The sequence below is a fragment of the Pongo abelii genome, chromosome 19 (assembly GCF_028885655.2).
Source record: "Pongo abelii isolate AG06213 chromosome 19, NHGRI_mPonAbe1-v2.0_pri, whole genome shotgun sequence".
In the NCBI taxonomy this organism is placed as follows: Eukaryota; Metazoa; Chordata; class Mammalia; order Primates; family Hominidae; genus Pongo; species Pongo abelii.
This window is the reverse complement of record NC_072004.2, coordinates 27,818,505-27,843,287: the sequence shown is the minus strand read 5'-3', so window position 1 is coordinate 27,843,287 and position 24,783 is coordinate 27,818,505. Positions and strand designations below refer to the sequence as shown.

At 33.3% G+C, this 24,783-nt stretch overlaps 1 long non-coding RNA gene across 1 annotated transcript in view; it reads right to left on the bottom strand.

Annotated features, from left to right (window-relative positions):
* Positions 1-1,191: 1,191 nt before the first annotated feature.
* The window catches only part of LOC129051296 (uncharacterized), a 69,199-nt gene continuing 45,607 nt past the window's right edge, over positions 1,192-24,783 (bottom strand). Inside the window, exon 4 of the long non-coding RNA XR_008515421.2 lies at positions 1,192-1,641. This is a non-coding gene — a long non-coding RNA (uncharacterized LOC129051296). The remainder of the gene's footprint in view (positions 1,642-24,783) is intronic.

Below are 24,783 nucleotides of genomic sequence, written 5' to 3'. Positions count from 1 at the left end.
TCAATGGGCATAAAATTTCAGTTGTGTAAGTTGCATAAGTTCCAGAGATTTTCTGTACAACATCATGCCTATACTTAACAGTACTATATTGTACATTTAAAACCTTATTAACAGGATAGATCACAAGTTATGTTTTTATCCCAATTAAAAATGAACAGAAATGTCACAGTGAGACAACATATTTGAAATACATAGACCTGACAAAAAATTTCTTTGGAGAGTAAATAAATCCTATAAATTGTTATGCAGACGATAAATCACTCAATTAAAAGTGGAAGTTCATAAAAGAAGACAGCCAAGTGGGTGATCAGGATAAAAAAATGTGCTGAACACAGTTGGTCATCAGAAAAATTAAAATAAAAACCTGAATGAGATGTCATTACATGTCCAAGAGAACTGGTAAAATTAAAATGGCTAAATACCTGGAGACCAATATGGGAGGAGAGCTTGAGCCCAGGAGTTCAAGGCTGCAGTGAGCTATGATTGTGCCACTCCACTCCAGCCTGTGTGACAGAGAAAGACCCCATCTCTTAAGAAAAAAAAATGGGAACTGAATATAGCAATTTTGAAGAGGTTATGAAACAAAGAAAATCTCATACATTTGTGGTGGGAAAGTAAATTGTATAGCTACATTTTAAATAAGTTTGGCTATGTCTTATAAAGTTAAACTGTGCACATACCCAATGACATCATAATTCAATTTATAGGTATATTCCAAAAATAAATGAGGTTGTGTATTCACACAATAGAGACAGATATACATTTATTCATAAAAGTTTGTTTTTCTTTGTAGGCAAAAACTGGATGTAACATCTATAAAGAGGAGAAGAGATAAACATATTATGATATTGACTTACAGAGTAATAATACATAGAAATAAAAAATAAAATATCAACACGTAAGTCAGCATGGATATATCTCCAAAACATCATGTTGAGTGAAATAGGTCAGACACAAAAGCTTAAAATCTATATGACTCCAGACAAACTAAGTTTAGCGAGAGGCAAAAGAAAACTATGGTCATAGTAGAATATCCTTTGACCTGTGTTTGTTATTGACTGGAATAAAGCACCAGAAGATTTTCTGTGGAATAAAGCACCAGAAGATTTTCTGTTCTTTATCTTAATATGGGTGGTGTGAATATGAGTGCATAAATATATAAAGTTAAGGTATACACCTTAAATTTGTCCATTTTATAATATATAAATTTAGTCTTGGTAATGTACCTCCAAAATTACTTCTCAGCAAACCTACCTTCAAAACATTTAAATGATTTTTACTACTGCTGTTATCCACCAAGGCTAAGCCAACATCATGTCTCCTCTGAATTTTTATCTCCCTTCCTGCTTCTGCATTAGCCCTCACCTTCAGTTTATTCTCAATATCCAAGCAAGAATATAACATAATATAATAGAGATCATGCCACTCTGCTCACCCACTTTTAAGGACTTCTAATTCCACTCTGGGTCATTGTTGTGCAGATGATACAGCTCTACTGATGCTCCCCACCAGGCACACCTCTTTGATCACAGCCCTGTTGCTCTTCCCCTCGTGGCTCTGTTCCAGCTTTCCTGTACCCAACACTTCCTGATGCTCTTTGGGCAGGCTGGGAATTGTCTCTGTGTTAGTCCATTTGAGCAGCTATAACAAAATATCATATACTAAGTAGCTTATAAATGACATAAACTTATTCTTCACAGTTCTGGAAGCTAAGTCCAAGATCAATGTGCTCACATATTCCATATATGATGAGGCCCTATTTCCTAGTTCATAGACCCATCTTCTTCTTCATATGGTGGAGTCATCATATGGTGGAAGGGACGAAACAACCCCTCGGGCATCTTTTATAAAGGCACCAATCTCCTTCATGAAGGCTCTGTATTCATGACATAATCCCCTTCCAAAGACCTTAGCTTTTAATAGTATCATACTGTGAATTAGATTTCAACGTATGAATTTGGGGGGGTTGTCAACATTCAGATTATAGCACTGTCATATTAGATGCTTTTTACATGGTTTCTGTGACTGAAAACACCTGTCTTCAAATCCCCCCTGGATTGCTTTCTTACCTTCTGTATTAATTCCTTCTCATGCTGTTAATAAAAAACATATCCCAGATTGGGTAATTTATAAAGGAAAGAGGTTTAGTTGAGTCACAGTTCTGCACAGCCGGTGAGACCTCAGGAAACTTACAACCATGATAAGGGGAAGCAACACATCCTTCTTCACGTGGTGGCAGCAAGAAGTGCCAAGCAAAATGAGGAAAAAAAACCCTGATAAAACCATCAGAGAGCATAAGAACTCACTCATATCGCAAGAACAGCAGCATGGGGTAACTGACCCCATGATTAAATTAACCCCCACCAGGTCCCTCCCATGACACAAGGGGATTATGGGAACTACAATTCAAGCTTTAGATTTAGTGGGGGACCCAGTCAAACCATTTCACCTCTTTCAAGCCTTTCACTCTTATGCTACTGTCTCTGTCATGCCTTCCTTTTTTCCCTACTTAAAATTGTATCCCCTCCTCATGTTATTTGCTTTGTTTTTTGTTGTTGTTTCATTTCTTTTAAATTTTTAAAATTATTAATTATTTATTTTTTTTTTATTATACTTTAAGTTCTAGGGTACATGTGCACAACATGCAGGTTTGGTACCTATGTATACATGTGTCATGTTGGTGTGCTGCACCCATTAACTCGTCATTTACATTAGGTATATCTCATAATGCTATCCCTCCCATCTCCCCTCACCCCACAACATGCCCCAGTGTGTGATGTTCCCCTTCCTGTGTCCAAGTGTTCTCATTGTTCAATTCCCACCTATGAGTAAGAACATGCAGTGTCTGTTTTTTTGTCCTTGCGATAGTTTGCTGAGAATGATGGTTTCCAGCTTCATCCATGTCCCTACAAAGGACATGAACTCATCCTTTTTTATGACTGTATAGTATTCCATGGTGTATATGTGCCACATTTTCTTAATCCAGTCTATCACTGATGGACATTTGGGTTGGTTCCAAGACTTTGCTATTGTGAATAGTGCCACAATAAACATACATGTGCATGTGTCTTTATAGCAGCATGATTTATAATCCTTTGGGTATATGCCCAGTAATGGGATGGCTGGGTCAGATGGTATTTCTAGTTCTAGATCCTTAAAGAATCATCACACTGTCTTCCACAATGGTTGAACTAGTTTCCAGTCCCACCAACAGTATAAAAGTGTTCCTATTTCTCCACATCCTCCCCAGCACCTGTTGTTTCCTGACTTTTTAACGATCGCTATTCTAACTGGTGTGAGATGATATCTCATTGTGGTTTTGATTTGTATTTCTCTGATGGCCAGTGATGATGAGCATTTTTTCATGTGTCTGTTGGCTGTATAAATGTCTTCTTTAGAGCAGTGTCTGTTCATAACCTTTGCCCACTTTTTTATGGGGTTGTTTTTTCTTGTAAATTTGTTTAAGTTCTTTGTAGATTCTGGATATTAGCCGTTTGTCAGATGAGTAGATTGCAAAAATTTGCTAGCATTCTGTAGGTTGCCTGTTCACCCTGATGGTAGCTTCTTTTGCTGTGCAGAAGCTCTTCAGTTTAATTAGATCCCATTTGTCAATTTTGGCTTTTGTTGCCATTGCTTTTGGTGTTTTAGACATGAAGTCTTTGCCCATGCCTATGTCTTGAAAGGTATTGCCTAGGTTTTCTTCCAGGGTTTTTATGGTTTTAGGCCTAACATGTAAGTCTTTAATCCATCTTGAATTAATTTTTGTATAAAGTGTAAGGAAGGGATCCAGTTTCAGCTTTCTACATATGGCTAGCTGGTTTTCCTAGCACCATTTATTAAATAGGGAATCCTTTCCGCATTTCCTGTTTTTGTCAGGTTTGTCAAAGATCAGATGGTTGTAGATGTGTGGTATTATTTCTGAGAGCTCTGTTCTATTCCATTGTTCTATATCTCTGTTTTGGTACCAGTACCATGCTGTTTTGGTTACTGTAGCCTTGTAGTATAGTTTGAAGTCAGGTAGTGTGATGCCTCCAGTTTTGTTCTTCTGGCGTAGGATTGACTTGGCAATGCAGGCTCTTTTTTGGTTCCATATGAACTTTAAAGTAGTTTTTTCCAATTCTGTGAAGAAAGTCATTGGTAGCTTGACAGGGATGGCATTGAATCTATAAATTACCTTGGGCAGTATGGCCATTCTCATGATATTGATTCTTCCTATCCATAAGCATGGAATGTTCTTCCATTTGTTTGTGTCCTCTTTTATTTCATTGAGCAGTGGTTTGTAGTTCTCCTTGAAGAGGTCCTTCACATCCCTTGTAAGTTGAATTCCTAGGTATTTTATTCTCTTTGAAGCAATTGTGAATGGGAGTTCACTCATGATTTGGCTCTCTGTTTGTCTGTTATTGATGTATAAGAATGCTTGTGATTTTTGCACATTGATTTTTTATCCTGAGACTTTGCTGAAATTGCTTATCAGCTTAAGGAGATTTTGGGCTGAGATGATAGGGTTTTCTAGATATACAATCATGTCATCTGCAAACAGGGCCAATTTGACTTCCTCTTTTCCTAATTGAATATCATTTCTTTCTTTCTCCTGCCTGATTGCTTTGTCTGCCTTACTTTCCTCCATAGCACATATCAACACTTAACATATTATATAGCTTAATTACTTTTGTTATTATATATCTCCTTCCAAGAGAATATAAGCTCCAAAAAGGCATATATGTTTTTCTTTTTTTTCACTGCTATATCCGTAGTGTCTACCAGAGAATGTGTTACAACATAGGAGATTAATGTGAATGAATGAATGTTAGTCTTATTATCTTTTAAATTTACCTTATTTTTTTATTTTCTACATTTTTCACCTCCTATGTCTTTTCCACCTTTCTAGATCCTTTGGGAAGTGCATACAGAAAGCAGCAATACGAAGGTAAGAAGTTTTAACCTTTGGATTAATATTACAATCTTGAGACAGTTTTGCTTTTCTATTGCTGTTAGCAAAACCACATTCCTGCTGCTGTCAGTTATGATGCACTGAGAAAACTTCAGAGACCTAAACTTTTTCCAGAGAAGAGAGGCTTTACTGGTGTTCCTGTCCTAAGATGAGACCACTTATGCATCCTGGTTTATATTTTATTTAGTTGCCTTTATTCTCTTTCTCTTTATTTTTCTTTTTTTCTTTCTTACATTTTATTTCTTTTTGGAAAAGACCATGTACAAACAGAGTAATATGTGGATCCGTGCCCATCCATCTTAGCATAATCGTGTATTCATTGTACTTTATTGTATACATTTGGTACATATTCTATATATGGACATACACTATGTATGCTATATATTATAATATACATAACTATTTATTGATGAACTGTTACAGTACTTTCAATTTCTGATAACAGCAAAAATGATCCTTAAGTTGTTATTATTAATATTTATTTGTACATATCAATGATCATTTTAGAGGATTAAAAACTTAGAAGAAGAATTTTTAGGGAAACCATATATTTACTTTTCACATTGTCATAGATAAAGAGCACCCATATTTTTTTCTCCACTAAGAGCAACACAAGATGACTGGAGAAAAATAAATCACCAAATATCATAAACATAGTTGCATGTTTTATAAGTAATTAATAACTACTTTCTTATAACAGTAAAAATGATTTTGTTTTGTATGAGATGACTTTTCACTCTAACTTTTAAAAACTCATTACATACAAATATATCACATCAAACCCAAAAGCCATTGCTAGGACAATGGTTCCTGTCTTAATATTAAGTATGAAATAAAAGGCCTTTACCTTCCAGAAAGTTGTTTATAACATGCCAAATATGTGAATACCCAATAGTCAAAGACATTATCTCTGTAATGCAATTTTGAAAGTTGGTAAAATATTTTTCTATCAATTTCATCCTACAATCACAGGATTTAAACCATTCTTTTAAAGTGGATTTTAGAAGATTGGAATAGGAAGTTTTAGAAGTCAATCCCTCCACAAAACTGCTGTTAAACTGAAAAAAATAAGAATTAACATTTTTGGAACTCTGGATCCTAATCAGATAAATAACAACCATTAGTAGAGTGCTTGATGCTATTGGTCTTTAGTAAGAAAGTGGCTGCATGCACATGCCAGATACCATCACTCATTCTTATTCACAAGAGTCAAAAAGTGAAAACAAACCTGTCTGTGTGGATAAACCAAATGTGGCATGTACATACAAGGGAATAGTATTTAGCCATAAAAAGGGAATGATGTTCTGATACATGTTTACAACGTGGATAAATCTTGAAAACGTAATGCTAAATAAAATAAGCCAGATACAAAAGGACAAATAGTACATGATTCTACTTATATGAAAGATCATGAATAGTCAAATTCATGCAGAGGGAATGCAGATTCCATGTTTCTAGGGCAGGGAGGCTGGGGCAAGGGGAATGGAGAATTTTTGCTTAATGGCACAGAATTTCTGTTTGACATGATATAAAAGTTATGAAAACAGTGTTAATTACACAACATTGTGAATGTATTCAACATCACTGAGTTTTAGAATTTAAAATGTTTAAATTATACCTTTTATGTTATGTAGATTTACCACTGGGTGACAACATTGTATTAATGTAGGCAAGTCAATTTTGACAGTTGTACCACTCTGGGGGAGGATACTGATAATGAGGGAGGCCATGCATGTGAAGGCAGGGTGTATATAATATATACATACATATATATATGTACACAATATACATACATAATATATATACATATTATGTTATATACACCCTGCCTCCACATGCATGTAATATATATATATGCATATATTCATATCCATGACTCACTCTAAATTCAGGAAGATCTCACCCTGAGATCTTTAACTTTATTATATCTGTAAAGCTCCTATTTCAAAATAAGGTGATATTTACAATTCCTTGGATGGGAGAGGGTCTAGGACTCAGACACTCCTTCTCTCCAGCATGTTCCATGAGCAAATCACTAGTAGATGATTGCTAGCAAGGTGTTACTATTACAACAAACCCCTAAATGTCAGAGACAGAGTTAGTTTGGGGAACATCCTCTCCACCACAATCTGTCATTTAAGCTACAGTCTTAGTCATTTAATTCAATTTAACAATATATTGAAATATCTTTCTTAAAAGTTTAAAGCTGCATTAAAGAGTAACAATTACAGAAGTTATACAAGTGACATCTCAAAAGGAAGATGATTGATCAATTTCAAACTTTCCCTGCAAGTAATACTGGATGAAAATTAAATTGGCAAACATAATTAATAATCATGGGTTATTAATTACTTCTGCAAAGTGGGTGTGCTGATTTTAAAAGGCTTGAATAAAACATAAATTTCCTTAATTTGATACTGCAAATGGAGTAATTTGGTTAATGTAAATGGTAATATTTAACTGATTTTTGCCTCAGATCTTACAACTTAAAATACTTTTCTAAAATTAGATTTCATACCATCTTTCCAGCATGTTCCAGCCTATATCAGTCAGTCCAGGCTTCTATAACAAAATATCATGGACTGGATGGCTTACACAGCAGACATTTATTTCTCACAATTTTAGAAGCTGGAAAGTGCAAGATTAAGGTGCTGGCAAATTTGTTTCCTGGTGAGGTCTTCTTCCCGGCTTGCTTTTTCCTCATATAGCAGATACAGAGAGAGAGGGAGAGCACTCTATAGACTCTCTTCCTGTTCTTATGAGGACACTAATTCCATTGATGAGGGTCCTAAGCTCATGACTTTGTCTAAACCTAATTAATTCTCAAAGACCTCACTTCCCAATACTGTCACATTGTGGGGTAGGGCTTTAACATATGAAATTTGAGGGAAAAGAAATATTCAGTCTAGAATAAAGCCCCATAAATTTCAAAAAGTTGTGGGACAGGAGGGAATGGGGATGGTATTCAATGGTACCACATCCAAGCAAGTCTTGTATGGTTAAAACAAAACAAAATCAATATAATAACATGAAATTTTACATAGAAACTGATCTGATTATAAACTGTTTTCTTACCATAATCAACATTGATATACATTGTTTTAAAAATACTTAATAGTGTTCTTTGTTTAACCAAATAATAGACGCATTAACTAGTTTCCTAGTGCTGTCAAAAGAAATTGCTGCAAAATTTGTGGCTTAAAATAATAATAATAATAATAATAATAATAACAATATCTCTCAATTATAGAGGCCAAAAGACCAAAATCCAGGTGTACACAGGACCATACTTCCTCTGATGGCTCTAGGGAAGAATCCTTCCTTGCCTCTTCTAGTTCTGGGTGGCTCCTGGTACTCCTTGGCTTGTGACAGCGTAACTCTAACCTTTGTCTCTATCTTCACATGACCTTGCTTGTGTTTCTGTGTCCCAATATCCATGACTCACCCTAAATTCAGGATGATCTCACCCTGAGATCTTTAACTTTATTTTATCTGTAAAGCTCCTATTTCAAAATATGGTGTCATTTACAGGTACTGGGAATGGAGAGGGTCTAGGACTCAGACACATCTTTTTGAGGCTACTGTGTGACCCATTACAAGGCACAAAGTAATTCCTATAAGCGAACTGCTTGTGAGAGCTCCCTCCAGTTTGGAATATATTCATGTTTCCATGTAAGAGAAAAATTCATCCCTGCTTCAGTTCATCTTGGCATCAGCACAAGGGTGGGATTCAGAGACATGTAAGTGTGGAATACCAGACCCCACCACACTTAAAAAGCTGGCATACTAAGTTCATAAACAACGTGGAGTGTAAAGTTGAGTTGAGAATGCTTGCGTCATACAGTTTATGTATCTTATAATAGCCTTAATCACACTTTTAGTAATTTTCCCCTCCATTGGGTGCAAAAAATAAAATTAGTTAAAAATTAGATAGAATAAAAATTATATATATATCCCTTTGAGTGGAAAAATGCTGTCATCACATTTTGTTATTTTATTCCATTGTATAAAGTCTCAGTAGTGCTCTCTTCATAAACATATTGAAGGCTTGGCTAAATTGTATCAAATTTGTGATTAAATACAAATGTGAATACTATAAAATATTACAAAGGACAATCCTAATACTATGCTATACCAATTGTACAATGGCTTACAGATGCCATAAATATTTACTTTAAGGGAGTAAAATAAGTTATAAAATATATTTAAGAACACCTAAAATCCTTGAAGAAGTTTAAAATGGTATTATTATTTGCAAAAAGTTACATATGAAGTCAGCTGACTATTGAAAATTTTCAATAACAGAAATATATACATTATCTAAAACACATATTCCAGTATTTTCAAGAACCAAAATACTGAATTAAATCATCTGTCTTTAAATGTTCATTTATTTTGGTTACAAAGGTCCATGAAAATGCTTAAAATTGGTTTATTTGATCTAAAAAATTAATATACAATTTTTATTTTTAATGTATCATTTTTCCTATTTATTCTTTTCTAAATAAAACTTTCATCCAAAGTAGATGACTGAAGAAACAAAATGCTGTTTTCTTTATGAGCTTGTAATACATTTCAATAATAATTAAGATACTGTTCATAGTGTTGAAGCGTACAATAAAACAAATTGCAGTTGAATAGTAGTAGAGTAGAAGCTGAAAAAAAAATGTATAAAAGTAGCTTAAAACAGATGATAGCAGAGCAAAGAGTTTCCTGCCAATACCCTCTAAAAATCAGCCCTTTCAGGCTTTTGTGCTGGTATTAGATTTAAGTTATAGACAAGACATATATATCTGACTTTTCCTTTCCCTTTCTACACCGTGGGGTCAAAGTCTCCTATCAAAGGACATTTGCAGCAAGTATTTTCAGCTGGGGTAGGAGGAAAGAGCAGGAATAGGAAGCAGAGCAGTATGATCACTTCTTGCTCACTTGATTTGCAACTATTGTGTAGTAAAGAATTTTGCTATACAAAAATAGTGTCTTAACTGGATTATTGTAAGACAAAGTATGCATTTTTCATGTCGTGTTAGTATTTTGTTAATAATCCAGTCCATGACATTTTGTTAATAAGGCTAGGGAAACCTACTAAATCCCTATACCAAAGTGAATTTGATTCTCCTGTAGAAACTTAAATCCTCAGGGTGATACAACTCAGTCCTTCTACTACAGCAGCTCTTTTATAAATGCCTCCCAAAGCTCCAAGAAGGAACAAAGAATGTGACCCAGTAAGCTCACACCATGAGTCCATACTGCAGAAACCTTTGTTCAACAAAACTGCAGATGCTCTATTGATTCCGCTGGAGAATGTCCTGATACTACGGACAACTATATAAGTTAGTGATTTTATTAATTTTAACATTTTTAAATGTTTTCCTTTGGGGAATTCTAATTTATATATCAATATTCTGGTAATATTTGCTGAAAACACAAACTCTGAGAGTCAAAATGATCTGCGTTCACATTCTCATTTTCTATTATAACATAAAGACAACTACTTTATTATCTTTTTAGAAACTTTCACAACTACTTTAGTTTCTTCCTAATTTTATAAATCAATCTCAAAAAACTTTGCCCAAAAGTGTTAGTAATAGCTATCAACTTCAGAAAAACTAAAACTTTAAAAATAACTTTTAGAAGGAAAATGAAATAAATAATACATCTCATTTACACTTAAAAATAATATGAATTGTCACTATTTCCTATGAAAACATCTCATGCCAAGTTCTTTTATTAAGCTTGGATTTAAAATATTATATTTCAGTTGTAACTGGTAGAATCTTAGTAAAATTATGACAATAAGAAATTGTTTATATTATATTTAATATAGAATAATTACATTTAATTCCACTTGTTAGCCTATTCTGATTATTTAGCAGGTTGATTCATAATTTACCAACTTGGGTCAGAAATATTTTCTTATTTTCTATTCTTAGCTTTTGCTGTCAGCAGAGATAATAATAATATAGAGCCTGAATAACAAAGGATTCTGTATTGTTTCAATTTAAGTTGATTCCCTGCTTTAAGAGAGACTCGCATTCTGAATATAAATCTCTTATCAGAAAAAAAAAAAGAGAACCTAGATATTTGCTTTTCCAAATTTCCCATAAGAAAGACTTGTTTTTTCTTAATAACACCCTTGCTAAGTCACGCTAGCTGCCTGACCTTAGACAAAATTCTTAACCTCTTTGTGTCTCATTTTCAGTAACTGTGAATTAAAGATAATAATTATATATTTCTCAAGGGATTATTGTGTGAATTAAATAAAATAATCCTCTAAAATGCTTAGTACAGATTCTGGAACATAATAAGCAGAAAAAATTAATAACTATTATTATTTTTATTTAAGATATTATATGACATACTTTTTCTTTATTATCTTCAGGAGAATTTCTACTCATCTTAAAACCATATTTGACTGAACAAAATTTTAAAACAAAAATAAAAATATTGCAGCTGTGTTGATTTTAACCATTCTAAACTGATGAAATTCACTTTCTGTTTGGTTTGTGACTAGGAAGCTAAACATTATTAGGACTAAAAATTTCTGGTGTCTAAAAAAATTCAAGAGGAAAACTGTTAGATTCTATTACAAATGGGCATATTTGAACTGTTAAGATTTAATTGCGAGTATGTAGATAATGCAAATATATCTTAGGGTACAACTTTTGTTCTCATGAAGTTACCCATTTTACATTTTGAGAACACTAACATAAATTCTTGTAAAGCGAAGATCCAAGATGGTTTAAAGAAAATACTAAATGAAATCAAACTTACTTGTCAAGCTCCACAGCACAACTTACAAGTCATAAATCACACTCTGTATGACAGCTACAGGAGGGATCTGGGTAGCAAAACAAAATTATGGATTTTATCCTTCTTGTTTTTGAGTTATTAAGAACTAGTTGAACTATAGAATGACGTGAAAGATTCACATCAGGTATGGGAGGTTATTTGCAGAAACTCTCCTTTATCACATTAATGACAATATTTGACATTTCCGTATGACTAATTGTTGAACTAATTTTTGGTTTCTTATGCCAACTATTAATAATCCTCCTTTCATCTAGAAAACAATCACTTTTTGTCTATCTGTAAATTGATATTTGTTGTTAATTTATTTTTGCTTATTACAAGGATTACCTTTTATTTAAAACAAAGCATTCATAGATTTGTCTTCAATCGAATCTCATAAAAGTTAATTGAATTATTGAAAGGAATTTGTAAATTATTGTTTTTTCTAAAATAATAACAGCACGTATATTACATTAATTTTGTTTACTGTTTTTTGCTTCACATTAACTGTATTTAACTGATTTTAGCAGTCTGAGATAATTCCAAAACATCTATTTTTTTACTTAGATTTATTCATTCATTCAAAAAAATACATAATGAGAATCTATTATTTGTCAGGCACTGGGCTAGGCAAAGGTAAGTGTGAATGGCAAAATCATGTTCTCCCTGTTTCCCTGTAATATATTGCCTGGCTAAAGGTTGTGAAGGAAGAGTAATGTGAAGGAAGAGCATTTGAAGGATATAAGAAAAGGGCTCACAGAATTAACTGTATGTAGGCTGTTCTTAGGGAAGACTTCTAGAGGTGGTACTTGGCCTTCAGTAAGAAGTATGATTTGATACTTGATGTTAACTAGGTAATTGAGGGGATAAGGTGCTTTCTCAGCATAAAGGACATAGTAGGCAAAGTCTTTAAGATAAAAGCATAGTGAAAGCTCAAAACTAAAAGGAGGCTTGTGTGTCTGGACTCCAGAGACAGGAAGAGAGTTTAGAGAGTCTAGCGGAGATAGCAGAGAAGATTTTATCTTTTTTTCTTTTTCTTTTTTTTTCAGTACCAACCATCTTTCCTGTGAAAAAGCCCCTCTCCTAGTACTTTAGTTCTGTGGATCCAAAAATTATAGCATTTTTCTACCACCATGGGGGTGAGTATATAATAAATAATGTCAGTTATTTGAGCATGTGAGAAACTTGGAAGTCATCACTCCCATCCTTACAACAAGAAAAATGCTGTACAAACAGACTATCAAGGACTCATTTAGAACCGTTAGAGGACTGAGGCCACAGAACAAACTGCTGCCCCCACTCTAAATCCCCACTTAATTAGAGAGATGGGGAAATGCAAAGAATTGTAGCTTAGTAGAGCAAAAGCCCAGGAGCCCCCATGGGAGTTAGTAATGGAGTAGAAAACTTTAACATGTAGTTGATTAATTTCTCGAAGCGCATTGTGAACAAGCTTGAGAGTTAACTTCGAAAAATATATAACATGATAATACTAATTAAAAGAAAGGTGGATTAATATATTAATTTCCAACAAAAAGACTTCAGAGTAAGAACAATTATAGGGGGATACAAAGTGATATTACATAGTAAAAATGGTTTAATTTTCCAAGAAAATATAACAATCCTCAATGCACTTGCATATAACAGGCTGTCAAAAACACATGAGGTGAAAACAGATAGAACTGCAAGAACAGACAGATAAATCTACTATTATAATTGGAGATGTTAACATCTCCCTATCCATAATGAATAGAACCAGCAGGTGGAAAATCAGGAGGGCCATAGTTCAACTGAATAGCACCAAAATCAGTGAGTCCCAGTCTCTCTTCCTGGAAGTTGATTCTTGAGCAGGGACGTCAGGAGTAGAGTGATGTCCAGGCCATATCTAATAACAAATAAATTAGAATCTGGACATGATATTTAGGCATTTGTTTCTTTAAAAAATTGCCCCAGGTTATTCCATTGTGAATCTAATGTTGAGAAATAATATGCACAGTCATTTTCTTTGAATTCATTCTGCCTGAGATATCTAGAGTTGTTTTGGTTCTTCACATTGTTTTGTTTAGCAATTCATTCAATTTTGTGAATTAACTTTCAAGAAATGCCTTTTCCTTGCTGTAAAATTATATTGTTTTATGTTATTATAATTTTTAAATTGTGATAAAAGTTGCTATTTCAATGTTGGTCAAAGGAAACAAAATTTAAATTGACAGGAGAAGTAAGTTTCAGAGATCTATTGTACATTATGTAGTAGTTCTATAGTGACTGTAGTTATAGCGACTATTGAAATAGTGACTATAGTTAATAACAATACTATATAACTTAAAATAACTTAAAAATTATTGAGAGTAGATTTTAAGTATTCTACATGTTATTTTCTTTGTGACATGTGCATCTTCTGTCAGCTTCCATGGGAAATTTGACATTGCAACCTCACCTGAGGCCATCACTTTTTCCTTGATGCTACAAACCATCCTATCATGTGTTTGTACCATATCAATAGTGAAACTGACAGTGCTCTGATAGGGGTATACTCTTTTATCCCAATCTACATCCCAATACCCAATAGCCCAGTATTCTTAGAATCCAGTTGTATTCATACTCTCCTGGATCATTTCTGTTCCTTTGTAATGTAGTCCTTTTCTTCCCTTATAGGCTTATAACAACATTAACAGTCACTTTTCAGAAAGGCAGGTAAACAATCTGTTCAAATATTACTACTATTGTTTAACAAAAACATATATATGCATGTGTATGTGTGTACTGTATGAAAAAGTGAAATTAGAGTTTATCTAGAAAAGAAAAATTTACCTCATCTAAGTGCAGAAATGAATGATCCTTAAACAAAATCATACAATTGTCTCTATCATATTTCCACAGATAAGTCAAACATTTTTAAAATCTTATTTTTCTTGCATAAATGCAGAAAACAATACATCTAGGATATGTTTGTATTCTATTGTACTTTAACATAAACTGTTTGATTCTTAATACTATGGTTATTAAGAAAATAATAAATCTTTTCAATGGTTTTGGAACTAAATTTTCGTGTAAAAATGATTATGTAGATCAAAAAAAGTTGCAATTTTCTGGACTCCTGATATTTTAAATAAAAGTAGTTTCCAAAAGTGATTTATTATTTTAATTTTTAATGTAAATTTTTGCAATATAATCATGCTATATAATTTTATTTTTCAACTATTGTTTTTGTCAACTCATTATTTATTAAGAAACAATTACTTATAAATATTAATTTATAATTCTTATGTTATAATTAAAAATCACAGTTTGTTGAATGAAATATCTGATTTATTATTCCCTAAGTCAACATTAAATTATTGTATTGCTATATCATGTATTTTTGTGGTCATAACTCTAGGTTTATATAGTAATTTCACTCCACTTTCATTTACATACTTAGGAAAGCTGCAGTTAATTCCAATTTGAATAATATCATTGTAACTAAATGTATCACGAAACTCAACATGACAATTTAGTATAGTTAATCTCCATTTCATTTTACTTTTGCACAACTTTTCCAATGAAGTGATCCCCTGAGATTAGGACTAGTTGAAATCTTAGGGCAAATATATGAATTGCTTAAAAGGAAGTCTTAAGATGCTTTAACTCATGCATTGAATTTGAATATAGAAATGAGAGGAAAGCTTGGATAATTTTATAATGAAATGCTAAGCATGTTTTCCCCTCAAAGATACATTTAAAGTCAGCTTGCAAATTGAATATTACTCAAACATCGATCATTTAACTGTACAGCATATGACATTTTGGGCATGGTAAATTCTAATGGAGGAGACTGCTAGAAATTCTCAGCCACATAGAAATCTGACTGCTTAATTTTGAAAGCTGCAGAGCTGTTAGTAAATTTTTTTATCTTCTTTTTACATATAACTCAGAAACTACTTTGAAAAATTCTCTTAATAGTTTTTGTGGCTGGGTGCGGTAGCTCACGCCTGTAACCCACGCACTTTGGGAGGCCGAAGTGGGTGGATCACCAGAGATCTGCAGTTCGAGGCCAGCCTGGTCAAGAAGGTGAAACCCCACCTCTATTAAAAATACAAAAATTAGCTGGGCATGGTGGCACATGCCTGTATTCGCAGCTACTCGGGAGGCTGAGGCAGGAGAATCACCTGAACCTGGGGGACAGAGGTTGCAGTGAGCCAAGATCACACCATTGCACACCAGCCTGGGCAGCAAGAGAGAAACTCAATCTCAAAAAGAAAATAAAGAAATAAATATAAAAATAAACAAATAAAAGAAAAAAATAGTTTTTACTTTATTTCTCCCAAAATATGTCAAAAATGACATAATGGCACACTTGCTTTTTCTGTAGTCAAAATCATTTGTAAATAAACTTGAAATGTACAGTGTAGAATCCAAGGGCAGAAAATAAAGGCTGAACATAGAACTAAGAACCTGTCCAACATCAAGGCAGTGGCTTTTTATCAATTTCTCTCACTCCAGCGCAGCATGTGTTCCCTTACTCTTGTACTCTTTGTATCCCCATTGCTTGCCTGTGGCTCAATATTATTCTTTATAACATTATGGAGGCTATTTGGCGTTGCTCATCCAGTATGCATACCTATTATATTCTTCATCTCAATTGGAATTCTCAAGTGAAAGAGGCTTATTGATTTCCAATCAATAAATGGATAACTTCCACCTAAATCAAGTGTTCATTCATTGTCCAATCCACTGGATCAGGTAGGCCTGAATCATACATGGAAGGAAACTTCCTAACGTGCTGAATGGATTAGCTCTCACAGAAGATGTTCTTGAGTGAGAAGGTTTCCTTACAAAATATAATATACTAAGACTGTGGTATTCGGACAGCTCTTCAATCTTTAAGGGAACTGTGGAAGTAAATGAGGGGTGACATGGATTATCAAATATTGTGGACCAGGTGAGCTCTAGGCTTCTCAATGTCCCTTAAGGTAATTACTTGCACTTTCATCTATTTCATACTACATTTAATTTTTTCCATGAAAGAAAGTTAGGTTTGGAAAAACAAGAAAAACAAGCTTAAAATTCTTTCTCTAGTGAATTGGTTGTGTTTCTAAATCTTTAGCTTAGCTTCAGTCCCCGTTTGTGAAATGTATAAATCCTTTTGGTACATTAACAAACACTTGGAAAATGACTTAACTTATTAAGTTGAATTATCTAATATAAGAGTTATAAGTGAAGGCTTAATTACTCAGCATTACTGAATTCAATATACCTGCCTTTTCAGTTTGCCTAGGGTGACAAATACATTTACCATTACAGCTTGCCAGTGTAACACAGCCTTATTTCATTTTTATTGTAAATAAAAGCACATTCTAATATGTTTTAGCTGAATACAGCAATGTATATATTCAACTACTTCACAATAGGGAAAATAAAAAAATGTTATTTATTTAGCCCAGAGCTTTATTTTCCTTTTACATAACCAAAAAATACTTCGTGTGAAATTAAACATTTTTACAGGTAGTGAGACCCCACAGAATTTTAATGAAAGACAATTGAAGACCCATTTTTAAATAAGCCATTGGGAAGAATTAATATAATTAAGAATAGAAAGAATTAGATAAAGATATAAAAACAATTAACCTAGGAATATTTCTGTATTTCTTCCTCATTTTCTTGAGTTTTAAAAGATGTTGAAACATTTTGACAGCTATAGAAAATGACCTAGGAACCAACATACTATTTCTGACATAAAATGATATGCTTTTTGTATTTCTCTTAAAACTCAGCTTAAAACTACATACCTAATAGTCATCTAAAAGGAGTTCCTAAAAATAAATATATACATTATTAATATGTGACATGTGTGAGTTACTTTTGAAAAACTACAAAATTATTCAATATATTTTAACATATGAGTATCGATCTGGTATCCATTTCTTGATTCTGTTTTTTCATATTGCACTTAAATATACATGTTAATACTTTTGAATAAGTGATTTATTCTATGAAATGTTTTAATGAGAAAAATAAATCTATATAAAGCAACTTCATTAATATTTTGTTCCTGTCATGTTACATTGCTGAAATTTTGTATTACACTGGACATGACTGATTTTTAAATATGTAATAGTATATGAAGTTCTCAATGTTAATGTCTGGAGGATACAGAATAAAAATAGAAGAAAAGTTAAAAAAATTAAATGTAAACTATCTTTGCATATGAATAAGAATATTACAAATACCATATTTATATACTATGTTTATATATCTTTACACTGCCAAAAGGTATATATGGCAGATAGAGAATAATATCTCTGAATAAATATAAAATCAATATGCATAATATTTTTAAATGTTTTTCATTGAGGTGTAATTGACATAAACTGAACATAATTCAGTGTATATTATTTTTAAAGTTTTGGCATATTGGTACTAAGAAAACACCATGGCGATCAAGATAATGAACATATTCATTTCCCCAAAGTTGCTTTGTGTCTTTAGTAATGGCTTCTTCCCCTCTTCCCTACTTAATCTCTGTTTCTACTAATGCAACTACTAATCTATTTCTGATACTACAGAATGGTCTACACTTGGTAGCATTTTATGTAAATGTAATCACACAAAATCTATTCTTTTTTGTCTGTCTTTTGCACTCAACAGAACTACTCTGAATTTCACCTATGTTGATACTGGTAGCAATAGTTCATTCTTTTTTAAATTAATAGATTTTATTTTTAGAACAATTTCAGGTTTACAGAAAAAACTAACAAAGCACAGAGAATTTCCAAACACTTTCTTCTACCCTCCATATTCTTTATGATTAATATCCTGCATTATTGTGGTACCTTTGTTATAACTGATGCATCCATATTGACATTATTATAAATGAAAGTCCATATATTAGTTTTATATTAGGGTTCACTCTTGGCATTATACATTTCATGGGCTGGGATAAATGCATATGTCATGTACCCACTACTATGGTATTATAAGAATAGTTTTACTTTCTTAAAAATTTCTGTGCTTGATTTATTCATCCCTTCCCTTGGAGACTACTGGAAATTCTGATCTTTTTATAGATTTTCCCCTTTTTAAGAATGTTACATCATTGGAATGATACAGTGTACAGCCTCTTCAGATGAGCTTCTTTCACTAAGTTATATGTATTCTAGGTCCTTGCATGTTTTGTATGGCTTGATAGCTTATTCTTTTATCACTGAATATCCCATTTTATAGATATGCCAGTTTATTGAGCCATCACTCACCTGTTGGGGGCATCTTAGTAGCTACCATGTTTTGTTATGAGAAAAGCTGTTTTAAGGAGTCATGTGACATTTTTGTTTAGAAATATTTTTGACTCATTTGGATAGGGGTGAAGTTACTGGTCCATGTGGTAAGACTACATTTAACTTTGCAAGAAATGCAAAGCTATCTTCGAACGTGGTTGTGCCATTTTGCATTCCCACAAGCAATAAATGAGTTTCCCTTGCTCTTTATCCTCAACACAATTTAGTGTTGTCAGTGTTTTGGATTTTAGCCGTTTTAGTAGGCATGCAGTGGTATCTTGTTCTAATGAGCAATTCTCTAATAATATATGATGTTGAGCATATTTCATTTACTTATATGCCATTAATATGTTTCCCTTGGTGAAATGTCTGTTCAGATCTCCTGTCCACTTTTTAACTGGATTACTTATCTTTTTTTTCTTTTTGAGTTTTAAGTGTTCTGTGGGGTGCTCATACCAGTTCTTCATTGGATACATGTTTTGTAAATATTGTCTCCCAGTCTTGGCTTGCTTTTTAAGTATAAACTATGTCTTTCTTAGAGCAGAAGTACTAACATATAAAATTCAATTTATAACATTCTTCTACAGTCTCGCATTTTTATATTTAAATCTATTATCCATTCTTGTATATTGTGTAAACACAGTGTCTAGGTTCTTTTTTTGGATGTGGATGTTGAATTGTTCCAGCACCATTTGCTGAAAATATGCTTTTATGTGTGTGTGAAGTTATATCTCACGTTATGAGCATACTGTGTTGGATTTATTTATTCACCCGTTGATAAACTTTGGGTTGTTGACAGTTTAGTGTTATTATAAATAAGTTTGCCATGGACACTTGTAAACACATTCTTATATGTATATATGCTCTACTGTTTTCTGCTTAAAGAACAACAGTAGAGTAAGTAGGTAAAATGGTGGGTGTCTATTTAACTTTGTAAGAAACAGTCCATTTTTTCCCCAGAGTGGCTGTATCATTTACTTTCCTACCATCAGTATTTGAGAGTTACAGATTTTTTAAATCATCACCAACACACAAGATGATGAGTGAGTATTTTTAATTGTATTTATTCTAGTAGGTGTGGAATGGCATCTCATTTAATTTGTATTTCTCCAATGGCTAAAGATATTGAACATCTTTTGATGTGTTTATTTGCTGTCTCTGAACTTCCCCTGGCAAAGTATGTGTTCAAATATATTATTTTCCTTATTGTTTATTATTGGACTGTAATTTGCCTTATAATTGAGTTTACATATTTTGGATACACATCGTTTATCAGACATAATTTGGCAATGTCTGTTCCAAGTTTGAGTCATTTAGGCTAGAAATATAGAATTTTTTGTTTTTATGAAGTCTATTTACTATTGTTGTAACTGGTGTTTTTGCTTGTTCTCTAGGTTGTTCTTTGGGCCACATTTAAGAAACCTTTGTCTAGCCAAAAGCCACAGATAATTTCTCATTTTTTTGGTTTCTGGGAGATGTACAGTTAAATTTTATATTTAGAACTGTTATCTAATTTGATTAAATTGCTCTCTATGATATGATATTTGAATTGAAGAAAAATTAGTAAATATTAATATTTTTTAAAGTGGCCAAATCTTGCAATTTACATCTAATAGAGAAGACTAGAAAATCCCCCATATTTATTTCCTCTTACTTCATACTATTAAAATTTGTATTTAGGCATTTAGTTTCTCAGATAAACATTATATTCCCCAGTGTATGGTTCTATCTGGCTTGGTGACAACATGATGAACATTAAGATGTGAGTAGAAGTAATACATACACATTCTTTTCAATGTCTTTAATTCAATGGGATATTGGCCCATTTTTTCTTCCAGTTTATTACACTGAATATTGACATGTTATTTTCCAATATTGAGACAATCAGACAATGACAAGACTTTAAGAGTAACAATGTAAAAATTATAGAAGTTGTCTGAGTTTATCAACAATCCCCTGGATTAGAGACCCCTACCAGTCCTAGGCCATCTAATATATGGACATTTTGTTCAGTAGAAATAAATATATATTTTTTATTGTACTTTAAGTTCTAGGGAACATATGCACAACGTGCAGGTTTGTTACATAGGTATACATGTGCCATGTTGGTTTGCTGCACCCATTAACTGCTCATTTACATTAGATATTTCTCCTAATGCTATCCCTCCCTCTCTGCCCCCACCCCATGACAGGTCCAGGGGTGTGATGTTCCCTGCCCTGTGTCCAAGTGTTCTCACTGTTCAATTCCCACCTACAGGAATAAATTTTTAAATCACTTTTAAAAGGTTTTATTACATTCTGATTGAACATTTTCAGAAAGAATAATTTAATACAAGAAGTGGGCCACTTCATGTAACAAAACAAACCACCAATACAAACAACAACAAAAAACACTAATGAATGTGGCTTTATCTTTGCAACAGCATGACAGACTAGCAAGTTAATGACATTTGTTATGCGATAGAAAATATTTGTTGAATTGCCACTCTAATGACTTTGTATCAACCAACTCGTTATCGACACTAGAAAAGATGATTGAAAAATACTTCAGTACATTCACATGTTGGCTTGTTAACATTTTTAAGAGTCTAGAAGAGAAAAATGCATCCAAAGTCGACAAAAATATTTTTCAAGTATGTTGTATGTACCTACAACTAACTACTTTGTGAACAAAAGTCACTATGTAAGTATACAATTTCTGACACTTAAAGAAGCTCCTTGTGCAAAAGAATATATATGTTCTAATACTAAATCCACTTATAAAATAATTGACTTATTTAAATAATTTGATGCTCTTATATATTTATATTAAAAACATGACAGCGAATAAAAAGACATTATACAGTATACAGGCTACTTATGGCTTTTTTTTTTTTTTGAGACGGAGTCTCGCTCTGTCGCCCAGGCTGGAGTGCAGTGGCGCGATCTCCGCTCCCTGCAAGCTCCGCCTCCAGGATTCATGCCATTCTCCTGCCTCAGCCTCCTGATTAGCTGGGACTACAGGTGCCCGCCACGACGCCCGGCTAATTTTTTTGTATTTTTCGTAGCGACGGGGTTTCACCATCTTAGCCACAATGATCTCAATCTCCTGACCTCATGATCTGCCTGCCTTGGCCAAAGTGTTGGGATTACGGGCTTGAGCCACCGCGCCCGGCCCTACTTACGGTTTTTGATGTTTTGGTCTACAATATATGTATCAAAGATTGTGGAAATAAATCAAACAATATATTTAATTGGACTCAATTGCATTATTGCATGCCAAGTGTCGTATATCATCTGTTTGCACATAACACTTTTTAATTTAAGTAAATTATCATAAAGTTATATGAATTTATTTTATTCCATGTTATTATTTATGCAGTTAGGAACATTTGCTTAAAAATTATATTTGGACATAGTAAGTATCAGATACTTTACATCTTTGGAATCATTTATTTTATAACAGTATATACTAAACATCATTACTCCTTTTCAAACTTAAATAATGCAATACAAATTGGACAAAAAATTCAGGGAAGATGTGGGATCAAAAAGGAGGTATGGAAACATCACTTGTACTCCATAATTATATACAAATATTTTCTACCCATAATATTTAAAATACAAACAATTAAAAGGTACATTTTCCTCAAAGTGCATGTTTCTTTTGCTATGCAAAACTGCAGGATATGGAAAGAAGTGTTTTAAACCACTGAATCATTTTATGTGGAGCATAAAAGGGATGGTAACTTTCACGTGCGTCCGTGTGAAGAGACCACAAAACAGGCTCTGTGTGAGCAATAAAGCTTTTAATCACCTGGGTGCAGGCAGGCTGAGTCCGAAAAGAGAATCAGTGAAGGGAGATAGGGGTGGGGCTGTTTTATAAGATTTGGGTAGGTAAAGGAAAATTACAGTCAAAGGCGGGTTGTTCACTGCCAGGCAGGCGTGGGGGGTCACAAGGTGCTCAGTGGGGGAGGTTTTTGAGTCGGGATGAGCCCGGAAAAGCGATTTCACAAGGTAATGTCATCAGTTAAGGCAAGGACCAGCCATTTTCACTTCTTTTGTGGTGGAATGACATCAGTTAAGGCAGGAACAGGCCATTTGGATGTGTACATGCAGGTCACAGGGGATATGATGGCTTAGCTTGGGCTCAGAGGCCTGACAGTACCAAATGTCCCATTTCATGTAATGCACTGATATATTCAATATGAACAATGTATTAACTTCAAGATAGCATGAGAAAGTTAAATTATTTAACTTATTTCAAACTAGGGGATAGTATGTTCCCATTATTATAAGCCAGAATTCTGCTTATCCGTTTCTATTATTAGAACAAAAGCATATTTTTTATTCTTGTCTTAAAAAGACACCTTAATTCTCCGTAAATGTAGCATGATAGTCTGTTTACAGAGTTTATATCATTCCAAGACTGCATTTCTAAAGTGAGAAAATATTAAAGGATATAAATTCACTCCCCTCCACAAAATTCCATATTTGTTATGCAATGTCTTGAAAATGTATGGAAGGGGAGTATTGAAACACTCCGTACCTGGAAAGCATTCTATCTATGCCTTTGAAATAATGGTTATTTAGTACTAGATTCTCGTCAGTGCCTAGCTATGTAACGTGTATAGCTTAAGATTTTTCAGAAAGAAGGATAACATGTCAATATACATTATTTCTAGCACTTTTATTGGAATATTGAGTCATATATTTGCTTTCTGTAAGTCCTTTCATCTATAAAGTATTAGTTGAGAAAGACAAATTGTAGGGTGGTAAATGAAAACCAAATTTTTCATTCACCACATTAAATGTAAACGGATACATACTCTAAGCAGCAAAGTTGCTTCTTTATTTTATTTATTTTTTTTTTTTGAGACAGTCTCACACTCTCACCTGGGCTGGAGTGCAATGGTGTCATCTTGCCTCACTGCAACCCCTGCCTCCCAGGTTCAAGCCATTCTCCTGCCTCAGCCTCCCGTGTAGCTGAAGATGTAAAGATTTTTAAATTAAGATGATTCTTGGGATGAACCGTCTTGTGTTGGTCGAAAATTTTTATTTACACATTTTCATCATTTTTTTAACTTTTATTTTCAGTTCAATGGCACATGTGTAGGTTTGTCATGTGGGTAAACTAGTGTCACAGAGGTTTGTTGTGCACATTATTTCACCACCCAGCTATTAAGCCTAGTACCCATTAGTTGTTTTTCCTGATCTTCTACTTCCTCCCACCCTCCACCCTCCCGGAGACCCCAGTGCCTGTTGTTTCCCTCTATGTGTTCATGTGTTCTCATAATTTAGCTCCCACTTGTAAATGAGAACATGCAGTATTTGGTTTTCTGTTCTTGCATTAGTTTGCTAAGGATGAAGACCTCCATCCAGCTCCCTCCATGTTCCTGCAAATGACTTGATCTCACTCTTTTTTATGGCTACCTAGTATTCCATGGTATATGAACCACAAAATAAAGATGGTTCCTAACTTTTAAATTAAGATTTTTAAATTAAAATGAATCTTGATTTTTAAATTAGGACCATTTTAAGATAGTTTCATAGATAGATTAGATAATCTAGAGCTAGATAGGTAGAGATATCAATTGATAGATACCTATCTAGATATAGATAGATGGTTCTCTATATAGACCTATCTATATATCTATATATGTCTACACATAACTCTATACACAGATATATATCTACATTTCTACATGTGTATATCTATATATATACATAGTTATCTATATATGTATATTACATGCATATCTATATCTATCTATATGTATATAGATATCATATACACACATAGAGATATAT